Raw genomic sequence first — 13877 nt, 5'->3', positions numbered from 1 at the left:
GGCCGTTTGTGCCGCACCTCTCTTTCCTGGGAACTCACTCGACTAATTATTCATACACTAAGCCTAGTATTCAAATAAACAACTCTTTTGATCACATACATATATATGTATTTTTCAAGAATATCAAACAAACTTTTTTTTCGATTCATTTGAAATTATAGTTCAAATGTTATTTTTATTTTGATTATTTCAACATGCAATCCGTATTTATCTTATAAATCTATATATATTTATTTGAATTATAAAGCTGAAACTTTTTTTATAAAGTATTGATTTTTTTTTAAAGAATTGTTTAGTGTTTATTATTCTATTTGTAATATGATTATTTTGAATATATTTTAAGAAAGTTTGACTTATTGTCAAGTTAATATGAAAAATCTTTGTATTTTTCATAAGCAAGAGAAAGAGTTTATTGTTTATTATAAAAATAGAGTTATTATTCTGTCTTTCATGACATATTATTAAGAAAAGCTACTTGCAAGTTGTGAGATTACTATCTCTTACGAATTTTTTTTGGCATGTATATTTTCTATGAGTTGAACTTGGTTTTTTTCAATGTCTTATATGACATGTATGCATGTGATCCAATTCATGCAAAGTGATCTATATACATTGTGTAAAGCATCGATATGTTTTTTTTTTTTTTTTTTTTTTTTTTTTTATTTATAAGTGTTAGGAGAACCTATGAGTTCAAAGTAAGTCAAGTTGACTATTTGAGATCCATTAAAGGTGAAGATTATTCTAGTTTATTCCTTTGAAGTAAAGAAGTTTAGTAGTTATTTTTTTTTAGTAGGAGTGGAGAAGGCAATACATTATATTATGTGCTGAAAATTGTGAAATTAGTCATTTTAAGTTTTATGTAGTTGGATGATCTTTAATGTTTAATGACATGAGTAAGGAAGGAAAATTTGCTTATTTGTGGAAACAAGAATTAGGAGGTCAATGGTTTATACCGGCGTGGAGGAATTATTAAGATTTAGATAAGTTATATATTTTGTTTATGGATATACTCAACACTATCTTAGCAATGATATAGAGATAACCTTTGAAAGCTGACAAAATGAGGAATATTATGAGGACCTTACAGGTATATGAGATACCATATTTGAATTAGATTGGATTTAATTAAGGATTTTTTTTCCCTATGCTGAATCGCAAAGGATTTATCGTTGTTATAGTTAAGCAAAGAAAGTACGAAGTAACACCATATTTGAACTTTAGCAGGTCCCTTCAGATCATTTTTGTTTTAAAAGGCGGAGTAAGATATATACTAGAATTCTCCAAATGTATTCTAAGTTGATTTTGAGGATTATTGGTGTTAAGAGAAGTACTATTTTGGGAGTAGTCTTAAACTTTTGCTTGAAGGATAGTGTATAATTGTTGGTTTGGCAATATGAAAGATAGAGTGATTATAAGGATTAGGTATATCACTTATTGAAATAATTAAGTGACTCTAATAATAGAAGAAATATATTCTTTTGGGAGAAATCTGGAGCTTAATAAAGGAGAAAAAGGGAAGAAACTAGTCAATCAAGGTAATTGACTTTGGAAAGAATAGTCGTATTTTTATATTATGGATTTAAGCATTGATTTATATTACGTGAAGGAGTCGATTTTATTGAAATGAAGATTGTATGAATTTTCAGGAAAAGATTGTTTATTTACTATCTCAAGTCCTAGTTGAGTACTGTCTATTTTTGAGAGAATATTAATTATGGTACATTAAGAAAAAAATTGCAGATGAATTTCAAGGAGTTTTAGTTTTGAGGACCTAAGTAAGGAAGTCTATTTTTCTTCAAGTATATGTTGTGTTAGTATATATACTAACAAGTTTTGCTTGTGAATAATGCTGAATTGATTTGAATTTGATTTCTAATAAAGTAGGATCAAGGGTAATATTTTTATGATATTCATTGTGAGACCTTCATGAGTTATGGAAAACTGAGCAAACGTATTTTACAAACAGAAAGAAAAGGTTATTTAAATATTGTATTTTCAAGTAAAGCTTACGAAAGGTTTTATAAAGTTCTTTTGTTCTCAATATATTATAGTATTATGATAATATATTAGTATTTTCTCAAATAGTGTTCTACAAGACTTGTCTCTAGTATCAGTATTTGTAATTCTTTATTATTTCAAGAATTTGGGAAAATTTCCGTACTCAAGTTTTACAAAATTTTCAGTTTGTCATAAACTATACCCTTTTGTACTTATTCAAATACCTCCTTTATTATGTTTATCTATTTTGAAGGCAATTATTTCTATTATTAATATTTTGAAATAGAGGTTAAATTTTTTTAAAGCTTAAAAGTTATTTTTGAAAGTGTTATGATTTTATTACTACATTTCAAGCAACTACTCTTTTATTGTTGTATTACGAAGTTTTATATTACAAATTTGGTAAATGATTTTATGTCAAGTTTTAAGCCTTAGAGAGTTACGGGGGCGTAACTCCTTTTAAAGGGGGTAGAATGCGATAGAGTTTCGCGCTTTTAACTTAAAATGTTATTTTTGACCTAATTTTTTACTTATTTTATGAGTTATTAAGTAAGCCAACTTACATCAATAGAAAATTATTGGTATAGGTGAATTATTTGCTTTATTTCTTACTTGCCTGCTCTAAGTTTCGAGGACGAAACTTCTTTTAAGGGGGGTAGTCTGTAATACTCCGTATTTTTACTAAGTTATTATTTATATTTTTATAAAAGCTTTAGTTTTTAAAAAGGTTTTATTTACTAAAAAGGCTTATTATTTATTAGAAAGACTTTTATAAGAAAGGTTTTGGGTATTTAAAACAAATTTTAGCCCAAATGAATTTTGGGCCTAACTTTCCTAAGTTTTACATTCAAGTAATTGGTTCAAAATAAAATTAAAAATATTTTAAAAAGAAATTTCAAAAAGGATTTACAAAATTTATATAAAAAAGAAAAAAAAAAAAAAAAAAAAAGAAAATTTTCAAAGTTGACTTCAATCAACAACGCCGGGGAGCTAAGTTTTATGATCAAAAGTTGGTGGTTTTATCCTTTGGTTAATTTGTTATTTTGGTTGTTTTATCTTTTGGTTAATTAGCATCTAGACTATTTATCTTATGGAATATTCCTCTATTCTAGCTATATTATCATAAAAGATAGTTTATCCTAGCTAAAATAATTATCTTTTCTCAAAAATCTATCTTTTAGTTCCTATTCCTATTCTTATCCTATTTACCCAACTAGTATAAATAGGGGTCTCCACCCATCATATTCTTCACACCAAATTTGAGAAATAAATCTCTTTTCTCAAGTTTAAACTCTCTCTCCCTCTTAGCCTACCTTTTCTCTTCTCCCTAGAAGTTATTATTATTCAAGGTGCGTGTATATGTAGATCTGTGAATGTTGTTCTGCTTGCGTAGTATCATGTTTAGGGTTATTATTTTAGATTGAAATACGTCTCTATGAGTTTTGTTATATATGAAACTTAATGAGTTTCTATGATCATGCTTAAACGTTAGTAGTTACCATGGTAATATGCTTTTAAACTTATTATAGCGTCACTTTGATTTTTATAAGCTATAGTTTGGTTGCGTCAGTTTACTACTCTTAAAATTGTCATACTTTCCAAATTATATGGGTTCTAGAGCAATCACGCACAACTAGTGCAATGTTATTTGTTGTTGTGCTTTGTTAATATTATAAAAGTTATTATTTTCCCATGTATAATTAAAGTTTTTCAAGATTATTTCATGAACAAGTTATTATTTTATTATATGCCTTTATATGGCTAAGTTTAAAGAATTATTATTCTTTTAAAGGAGGATTATTTCAGAAGGATTTTTATTAGTTATATGATCTTTTATGATCACAAATTATAAAGAGGCCACGGCTTGTTATTTATTAGCAAGAACGGTAGCTATTATATTATTTACCCATGTACTTTTTGATAAGTCATGTGGACAAGGTAGTTCCCCTCGTAATAGACTCAGTAAGGAATACTAAACTTGGGGGGTGTGCACACTTTAGGCAAGGTACCTAGGCAAGGAAAAAGGATTTTTATCAAGGTTATATACTTTATATTATACAAGTATCCAAGGAGTTTTATACAAATTATTTCAAGTATCCAAGGAAGGTTTATATGAGTATTTTGAATGTTTAGTAAAGTATTTAAATTTCCGCATATACATGTATTCAGTATTTTTACTGACACGCATTTTGTTTTGTTTTGTTTTATGGCTTTGTCCCTGTGATGACCCTTTTGGTGAGCAGATTTACAGGTTGATGCATACTTCATATGGGGGAGCTAGTGAGGAATCCTAATTAGTCAAGGAGTTGTTATTTTATTTTCTTTAATCCATTGTCATATAGTTGTACAATAAAGTTTATATTAATAAAGAGAAGTTATTTAAGTTATTTCCGCTGCATTAGTTTCAAGTTTAGTTAGTAGTTAGTATTAAAGCCTTTAACGTTATCACGTGGCAGTAATACTCTCAAGTTTCTCAAGGAGTTTTATATTAAAATAAGTTTTCCAAAGAGGGAAATTTGGGGGTGTTACATAATGTTTTAACGAAGTGCCTGGTACAATGGGCGGGTTCAAGATATTGATATACAATAGACCTGGGTCGGTTACGGGAAAGTGAAGAGTCATTCGTGGTTGCATCACAACTTAAGCAAGTATTCTATGTAACTGACCCTTCTGATAAGAAGTGGTCAAATGTTGTCCCGGGAAAAAGAAGTATACTTGGAGTGGGTGATGTTGAGGATGAGGAGGAATATGATGCTTTTGAAGACACCCCGCCTTTCACCATTCCCAACGCCAATGTCAATGATGTGGAGTTAGCAACAAATGACATGCGCGCGGATCATGGGGAAGGGATAATGGTTGAAACTTCATAAGAAGGTGGCAAAAGGCTCGACTTCTCAATTTCAAATTCAGGATTTTGGCGTTTGAAGGTAACTCGCTTTAGTTTCTCACTTTTACTTTCATGTAATGTCATGTTTAGTTCTTATTAGTATCTATACATGTAAAGTACTCAACTAAACTAGCTTTACATGTATTGAAACCCATTTTGGGTAAGTGGATGTCATTTTGGGCCGATTTCAGCTTTTCATGTTCCAATTTTTTACTTTCTCACTTTTAGCCGCATGTAATGGCATGTTTAGTTCTTATTCGGATCGCTATATGTATTGCAATCAACTAAACTAGCTTCACATGTATTGGAACCCACTTTGGATAAGTGGATGTCATTTTGGGTCGATTTCGGCTTTTCATGTTCCAATTCTTTATTTTCTCACTTTTAGCCGCATGTCAGGCCTATTTCTAGTTTTGAGCGGGGGTGGGAGACTGTGTAAGGGGGTGTGCAGGGGGTAGTGGGGGAGGGCAGTGCAGGGGTGTGTAGGGGGCAGTGGGTGTGCAGGGGGTGTGCACGGGTGTGCACGGGGCAGTGGGGTGGCAGCGCAGTGGGTGTGTAGGGGGAGGGCAATGCAGGGGGTGTGCAGGGGGTGGGCAGTGCAAGGGGAGCAGTGTAGGGGTGTGTGCAGCGTAGGGGTAGGGGGTAAGGGGTGTGCAGGGGGGAGGGGGTGTGCAGGGGGGGAGGGGTGTGCAGTGCAGGGGTGCAGGGGGAGGGCAGTGCAGGGGTGGGTGGGACAAGGCCTCTGAAGGTGACGTCGGCAGTTGGGATTCCAAATCTCAAGCTTCTTGGGGACAGCCAATTGACTCAACCTTGAAGAAATCTGCACAAAGTGCTAATGATCATGGGGGTCCTGACAGCTCAAATCAACCAAAGGAACTCTAATGTTTTGGAATCCCAATTGCCGATTTTCCCTTTGGAGGCCTTGTCCATATTCCAGTCACCAGCGCTTTCTTGCTTATGCTTTGGATGTGCCCAACAAGAAAAACCCAATTTGGGTTCTGATTGGGACTCACCAAAGGATAATGCTGGAAATAAGTGTGAGTTATAGTCACCATGGGGACAGTCAGGCGGGTCAGGCTGGAAGAAAAAACGCCCTGAAGGAGGTCGTGGCTGGGGCTCTTCGAACTCTAGTGAGTGGGAAGGTAGGATGAATCGGCTCCCGAAGCAACATTGGGGACCAAATGATGATTCTACTAGTGTGGCATTTACTGCTACTAGAAAACCGATGGATCTTTTCTCATATCTGAGGTTGAATCAATCATGCAGTCTATTCGAAGAATTATGCATCAATCAGGGTAATTCAATCATGCAGCCCCCAACAAGAAAAACCCAATTTGGGTTCTGATTGGGTTCTGATTGGTGAAAGAAGACAAAGAAGCCCTCCCCCCCTCACTGCACACACCCCATTAGAGTCAAGAAAAACCATTTCTCATGTTTTGAAACCCAATTTGGGTAAATGAAGGTCATTTAAGGCCGATTTTAGACTTTCATGTTCATTTTCCTTAAATTCTCACATTTAGCCACATGTTAAGACATATATAGTACTAATAGCTACATATATAACCATTAGAGTCAAGAACAACCATTTCTCATGCTTTGAAACCTAATTTGGGTAAATGAAGGTCATTTAGGGCCGATTTTAGACTTTCATGTTTATTTTCCTTAAATTCTCACATTTATCAACATGTTAATACATATATAGTACTAATAGCTACATATATAACCATTAGAGTCAAGAAAAACCATTTCTCATGCTTTGAAACTCAATTTGGGTAAATGAAGGTCATTTAGGGCCGATTTTAGACTTTCATGTTTATTTTTCTTATATTCTCACATTTAGCCACATGTTAAGACATATATAGTACTAATTGCTACATATATAACCATTAGATTCAAGAAAAACCATTTATCATGCTTTGAAACCCAATTTGGGTAAATGAAGGTCATTTAGGGCCGATTTTAGACTTTCATGTTCATTTTCCTTAAATTCTCACATTTAGCCACATGTTAAGACATATATAGTACTAATAGCTACATATATAAACATTAAAGTCAAGAAAAACCATTTATCATGCTTTGAAACCCAATTTGGGTAAATGAAGGTCATTTCAGGCCAATATTTGACTTCTTAGCTCAACTTTAATTTCTTTAACCTCCCGCAGTTAATCTTATTATTGACTTCTTATATATGTGTGTTTCGTTATGAATGTTTCTATAAGGTGTTCATAAAGGGAAAGCCAAGGAAGGATTCTTTCACCACCTCCGAGATAAATGCGGTTCGGGATTTGCTAGCACGCTACCTTACCGACATTTGTATGTGAGGATGATGTCGCGGCTTTGAGCTTTTTTGGTAGGATTATGTTACTAGCTACAATCACTTCATATGTTTATTTTTTAATTTAGTACTTATTTATAACTTAATTTGTAGTACATTATGAATATTATATTATATGTAATAATACCATTTTGAGTACTTTATACGATGCGTGCGTGAGATGTTTTCTAATTATGTCAGGTTTAGATACATGCTTTATATAAATATAATATATATATTTATTATATATGCATGCTTAAAATAGACTGCCGTCTGGCAAAAATGTGTTTTGCGACAATGTTTTGGACATCCTTTTTTAAAAGAGCTTTAGCAGCTTGACAATCAACTCGTAAGAGGAATTTTTTATTTAATAAATAAGACTGGAATTTGGTAATGCACAGAACAATTGACAACATTTCTTGTTTTATAAAAGAGCATTTTTTCTGGGTATCATTCCAGTGCCCTGAGGTAAACTTGATAATGTATTCTTTTCCATTATCGACTTGTTTTAAGACACCTCCGTAACCTTTGACACTGGCATCTGTTTCAACAATTTTAGATAGGTTAGGGTTTGCTAAACTTAATGGACTTTCTAGATCCAATCTACTGGTATAGAACCATCAAACACTATGTAATTATGAGTTTTAATTCGTAAAAGCAAGGAGGATAAGATATTCTTATCACTTAAAGAGACACTGAAATTTGGATAACAATAGAACGAGACTGGACCCATGCATAAGCTTGACTCTATTGTACCTACTAAGGAATCATTAAAGTCTTTGAATCGTCCATCTCTAAGAGCCACAAGGACAGAAGAATTCAATCCTTCTTTTGTCAGAGGTTTTAAGCCTACTTGAACCAATCTTATATGGATGTAACGATACCCCTTTTCAACATGTTTTTACAAGGTTTTAGCTGAAAACAATTTTATAGTATCAATATGCTTTGTTAAATGTATATCTCGTTCTTGGGTTATGATAATATAATATGTTTTAAAAATAATATATCTACTCATTTTAGAAATTTGGTCTTTATTGACTCTGGGTATTTCTCAATTGTCAATACTTTGTTCAAGATTTTCTAGAGTACGTGTTTCATTTTTCACCATCTTATTAGCTTTACTGCTACTACCATGAGAAGAGGATGAAGTTCCTTTGCTCCAAATAGAACTCGTGATTCTGGAACAGAACTTAAACAACGATTAACACTTGGTACAAGCCCTATAATCTACCTGCCATAGACAAGGTGTAGCCCTATGGTCTGACCGCCTCTTTTGGGACTTACTACCTCTACAAACCTGTGAACACCAAATTTTAAACCTTTTATAAAAGATGACCATGGCTTCATATGCTTATAAAACCCAATCTGGTACGTCAGATAAAACGGTTGTAGAACTTTTAATTGCAGGCTTCTCTGGCCGGTAAAAAGTATGGTGGGATTTCTATCTTACCAAACAACAACAACTAGATATTTTAAATGCTATCCAAACAACAAAAGATGGGATTCCCATTCTCTACCAGAATGGAGAACCAACCCAAGATTCTGTCTCGACCCTAATCTTTACCTTATCTCTACATTTCATTGGAGATTCCTCCCATCTAAGAGATAAAAACACAGATCTTTTATCCAATCTTAGATGCAAAAAACTTAGTGATTTTCAATGGTATAAGAATACTTTTCTCAGTAGGGTTATGCTTACGGAAGATTCTAACCAACCCTTTTGGAAAGAAAACTTCCTAGCATGTCTACCCACCATCCTAGGAGAAAAGGTCAGGAACATAATCCGGGAAGACTTTGGGGAGCATATCATCCCCTATGATAGACTAACCTACGGTGAATTAGTTAGCCTAACCTCTAAACAAGGCCTTCAAATATGTTAAGACTTGAAACTTCAAAAACATCTTCAGAGGGAGTTAAAAGAAACTAAAAAGGACTTAGGATCCTTCTGCCAACAATTTGATAACTCCTCCCCCCAAACAAAAACTTGCAAAGGAAGTTGTAGTAAACCAGCCACTTACCAAAAACCCTATAAAATCCGAAGGTTTTATAAAAAGACTGAGAAAGTCTTCCATAAAAAACCTTTTGAGCAACGAAAATGGAAGACCCATAAGAAACACCAACAAACCACCCCGAAACCTGACTTTAAAAACATAACTTGATTCAAATGTGGTAAAAAGGGTCATACGGCCAGATATTGTAGAGTGTCAAACAAGATCCAAAATCTTGACCTAGATGATGAGACTCTAGGAAGAATTTCAGCTCTTCTAATAGAATCTTCTGATGAAGAGACTGAATCTTATAATTCTGCTGAGAGTCATGGACCTCAAATTGATGAAATTGAATCCTCAACTTCAGCAGAAGATGAACCATATACCCTAAAAGTTATCACCAAAGAACAAAGCCTTATCCTAGATGTTATCCAGGAAATTAGCAACCCAGATTTACAAAAACAATACCTTGAGCGCCTTCGTGAATCCCTTGAAGAAAAACCTAAAGAAAAACATCTCAACCCCCCTTCCCCAAGCACTGAACCATACAACTTCACCTCTATTTTAGAAAAGAGGAGTTCTAGTAAGAAGCCAGAAAAAACCATACAGGATCTTCAAGCCGAAGTTAAAATCATTAAAGCTGACATAAGAGATCTTAAAACAAACAACAGCATGACTCTGCCATAATTCAACTTCTAACCTCTCATATTACTACAGACACCCCTAACGACACCGACCCAAGTGATGAAAATAGCCTAAAAATACCAGAAGATTTCCTCTTTGTTTTAAAAGAGACCAGTTCTAGAAAATATTATATGAAGGTTACACTTGAATTCTCTAGTGATTTTATAATTAGTACCATAGCTTTATTCAAAACCGAGGCAGATTTAAATTGTATTAAATCTAGTCTCGTCCCGAGACGTTTTCATTAAAAAATTTCTGAAAGACTTAGCTCTACTAATAACACCAAGATGAAAATAGAAGGAAAAACTGAGGCCAGCATTTTAAATATAGGTCTTTCACTAAAAATCGGTTGGTGGTGTCTTCTTCTTGAGGTATCTTTAGAGGTGAGGCCTCCACCTCGTGCTCTCCTATGGAGAAGGTAATTTGTCGCAAAGGAGGATGGTCAACTACAACAGTGCCATCTGGATTCTCCCAGACGGATGTCCTTTTGTTGGTGTTAACAGGTTCTATGCATTTAGAAGGGTAAACAATGTTATGGTCAAAACTATAGAGTTCGAACGAGTCAAAAAATAAAATATGAGCTTTGTGTTGTACTAAAAAGTTATTGTAACTTTCTTGGATCTGTGCACGGATATCTAGAAAATGCTCAAAAAACCACTCTTTTTGAGAGGTTATGTGTGGCATACAAGTCTTCATGAACTAATTTTTTATTGACCTCAAAGTTCTTTTCAAGGACGTTTAGCTCATTGGCAATATTTTCAGTTATAACTGAGGCCGATGGCGAGTCTGGAGGAGAATGTCGTTCAGCATAAACTGGGTGTGCAACTTGGGTTCTATATTCAACATTTTGGATGGAAGGTGAAGGTATATCTGAGGTAGAATACCTTGGCCTTTCTAGATAATTGTTTCTAAGACAATTGATTTGTTGTTTGTAATGCATGTTGTTTATATAAGGAAGATCAGAAGACCGTCCAAAGCTTTCAATAGAGGAATGGTCTGAATATCTGGAGCTAATGCTTCAGTTAAAACTAAGTTTTAGACTACCATCAGAGTACTGTACAACTTGTTGTAAGTCGGTGTTAGGTTCTGGAAGAGCTGGAGATCGCACTTCCGGTTCAGCCGCTCCCTCGAGGAACCAATCATCAGGAAGACTGACATCATTCCATTGTATTGGTCTAGGGATTCTTATGTTAGATCAATAAAGGCCGGTTTGAAGGAGGAGAGTTTCTCCTTTCTAACTATGTTGTATGTTTTTAGTATTAAAAGCAGATATCATAGCTTTGTAATGGACTTTATAGATCAAAACTACTGGTATAGAACCATCCAACATTTTGTAATTATGAGTTATAATTTGTAAAAGCAAGGAGGATAAGATATTCTTATGACCTAAAGAAACACTGAAATTTGGAGAACAATCGAACGAGAATGGACCCATGCATAAGCTTGACTCTATTGTACCTAATAACGAATCATTAAAGTCTTTGAATCGTTCATCTCTGAAAGCCACAAGGACTGAAGAATTCAATCCTTCTTTTGTCAGAGGTTTTAAGACTACTTGAACCAATCGTATATGGATGTAACGATACCCTTTTTCAACATGTTTTTGCAAGGTTTTAGCTGAAAACAATTTTATAGTATCAATAGGCTTTGTTAAATGTATATCTCATTCTTGGGTTTTGATAATATAATCTATTTTAAAAATATTATATCTACTCATTTTATAAATTTGGTCTTTATTGACTTTGGGTATTTCCCAATTGTCAATACTTTGTTCAAGATTTTTATAGTAAAGGTTTCATTTTTCACCATCTTAATTAGCTTTACTACTACTACCATGAGAAGAGGATGAAGTTCCTCTGCTCCAAATAGAACTCATGGTTCTGGAACAGAACTTAAACCAGGGTTAACACTTGGTACAAGCCCTCCTTTTGTGCTTTTGCGAAATCTAAAATGGTTTAAAAATCGGATTACGGAGGATCTTATCTATAGGGGTAGAGACCGAGCTAGTATCAGTTTAAGGTTATGTTTCTCTATTTTGGAAAGTTGCTTTCCTAAAGTGTTAGGGTAATGTTAGTGAAATTATTTTGTAGGATAATTTTTTTAAGTCTGGAAACCAGCATCGTCTTCATCGTCGCTCAGGTGGATGGAGGAGTCTGCTATTGTTTCATTGTCTGAAGTTATGGAGGATTAAGACATGCTATTAGCTAGCTGTCGAAGGATCCCTGCGTAATCTTCGGGGGTTTTAGCCGAGCAAAGCAAGGAATTTGCTTGTGATTTTCGGGGTAGGATTTGAGATTGTTTTACCCCTGATGTTATGACATCTGTGTTACTATTTTTCTTTAGCCATTCTGTAATGGCTGGTTCGAGAGAGATATTCTGAGGAGCTTCTGTAATCTTGTATTATGCTATGCCTTCAATCTGAAGAAGTGTCCTCAATTTATAGGTAGGGGAGAACTGGTAATGTCACGTTGTTTTACTGTCTATGAACAATTTGTCTTCTACTTTAAACTGTTCACAATTTTGTTTTGTAGAAGCTTTACACTGTTGATGAATAGTTTTGTAGCTTCTTACTGTTGAGGAATTTGTCTGTTGCTATTCAAAATTACTATTAAGAATGTACATCTGAAGCATTTTGTTTGTTTGCTGCGTAAAACCTGTTGCTGATTTGAATATATATATATATATATATATATATATAATATAATTATATATATATATATATATTATATAATATATATATTAATATATATAATATATTATATATTATATATATCGAAAACCTGATGCGGTTCTGGAGAAAACCGCATCGGATTGTACGCCTAGTGGTCCAAAACCTTGGCGCTAAGACCATAATTTGATGCGGTTTTTGGGAAAACTGCATCAGATTTTAGTCTAATCTGATGCGGTTTTCCCTTAAAACCGTATCAAATTATCCTTTCTGATGCGGTTTTGGACCACATCAAATTCATATACACACCTTCTGCGAGCCCCCCTGTTGCGGACCAAAACCGCATCCGAAAGCCCACATATAACCATATCCCCTTGGGGTTTTTCCACTAGTGTATAAGCATTTGGATTTTGCATATACATATATCCTTAATATTGGACGTAGTTGGAGTTCATCCTAATTATGAAATGGGCTACCTTTTTAGGTTCTACACTATGAAGAAATATGGAGAAGAGATAAGACCCTCATGTGTTTTTAGATGTATCAACTCGTGGGGATCCTGTCCAAAGAATCGTAATAAAGGTAATTGGTATTTGACTCATCGTTTTTAATTTCATTGATCCTTTCTAGTGATATAGGCATTCTCATTTTGCACATATATATATCCTTAGTAAGTCATTTTGTTGATATGTCAGCTTTTGCATGATTTGGTTACTAAATCTGTAGAAAAATTCTGGGTACTCTGCACAGGTTACTCCTTTTTTTTTTCTTATTGAAACCCTTGCATATTTCCTTTTCTTTATTTTTTGTGTGTTCGCGTGATTGCAACTCGTTCTCCAAGCAATTAAATTTCCCCTGTTCACTTTTAAGAGTATAAAAATAGAGTCAAGAACCATGAATCATGGGTTTTTGCACTCCATATATATTGCACTGAATGAAGATATATGTTTTCTCTTTGTATGTGTCAAGTCAGAAAGGGTTTGAGGTATTATGACGAAACCTTTACACTTCAAGGGAATGAATTTCCACCTCATAATCAAAGGATTTATGGCCCAAGTACTTCCTCTTTTACCATTATCATTTTTTGTTGATCTTATTTGTTTGTCTATGTTTTATGCTTGGATATCTTAGTTTAGAAGGGCTTGCACTTTTGGCTTAGCGAGAACAAATTATATTTGTTTCTATCTTATATTAAATCTTTGTACCCTGCTCTAATACTTAGCGAGAACAAATTAGCTTTATCTTTGTACCCCGCTCAAATACTTTAGAGATATTGAGTCAGTGATGTTTGGGTGACAATCCTTTGTAAGAAACTTCATGATTGGTGGCTCTGGGTAG

Source organism: Beta vulgaris, chromosome 6 (assembly GCF_026745355.1).
Source record: "Beta vulgaris subsp. vulgaris cultivar EL10 chromosome 6, EL10.2, whole genome shotgun sequence".
Taxonomy (NCBI): Eukaryota; Viridiplantae; Streptophyta; class Magnoliopsida; order Caryophyllales; family Amaranthaceae; genus Beta; species Beta vulgaris.
This window is presented reverse-complemented; position numbering follows the sequence as displayed.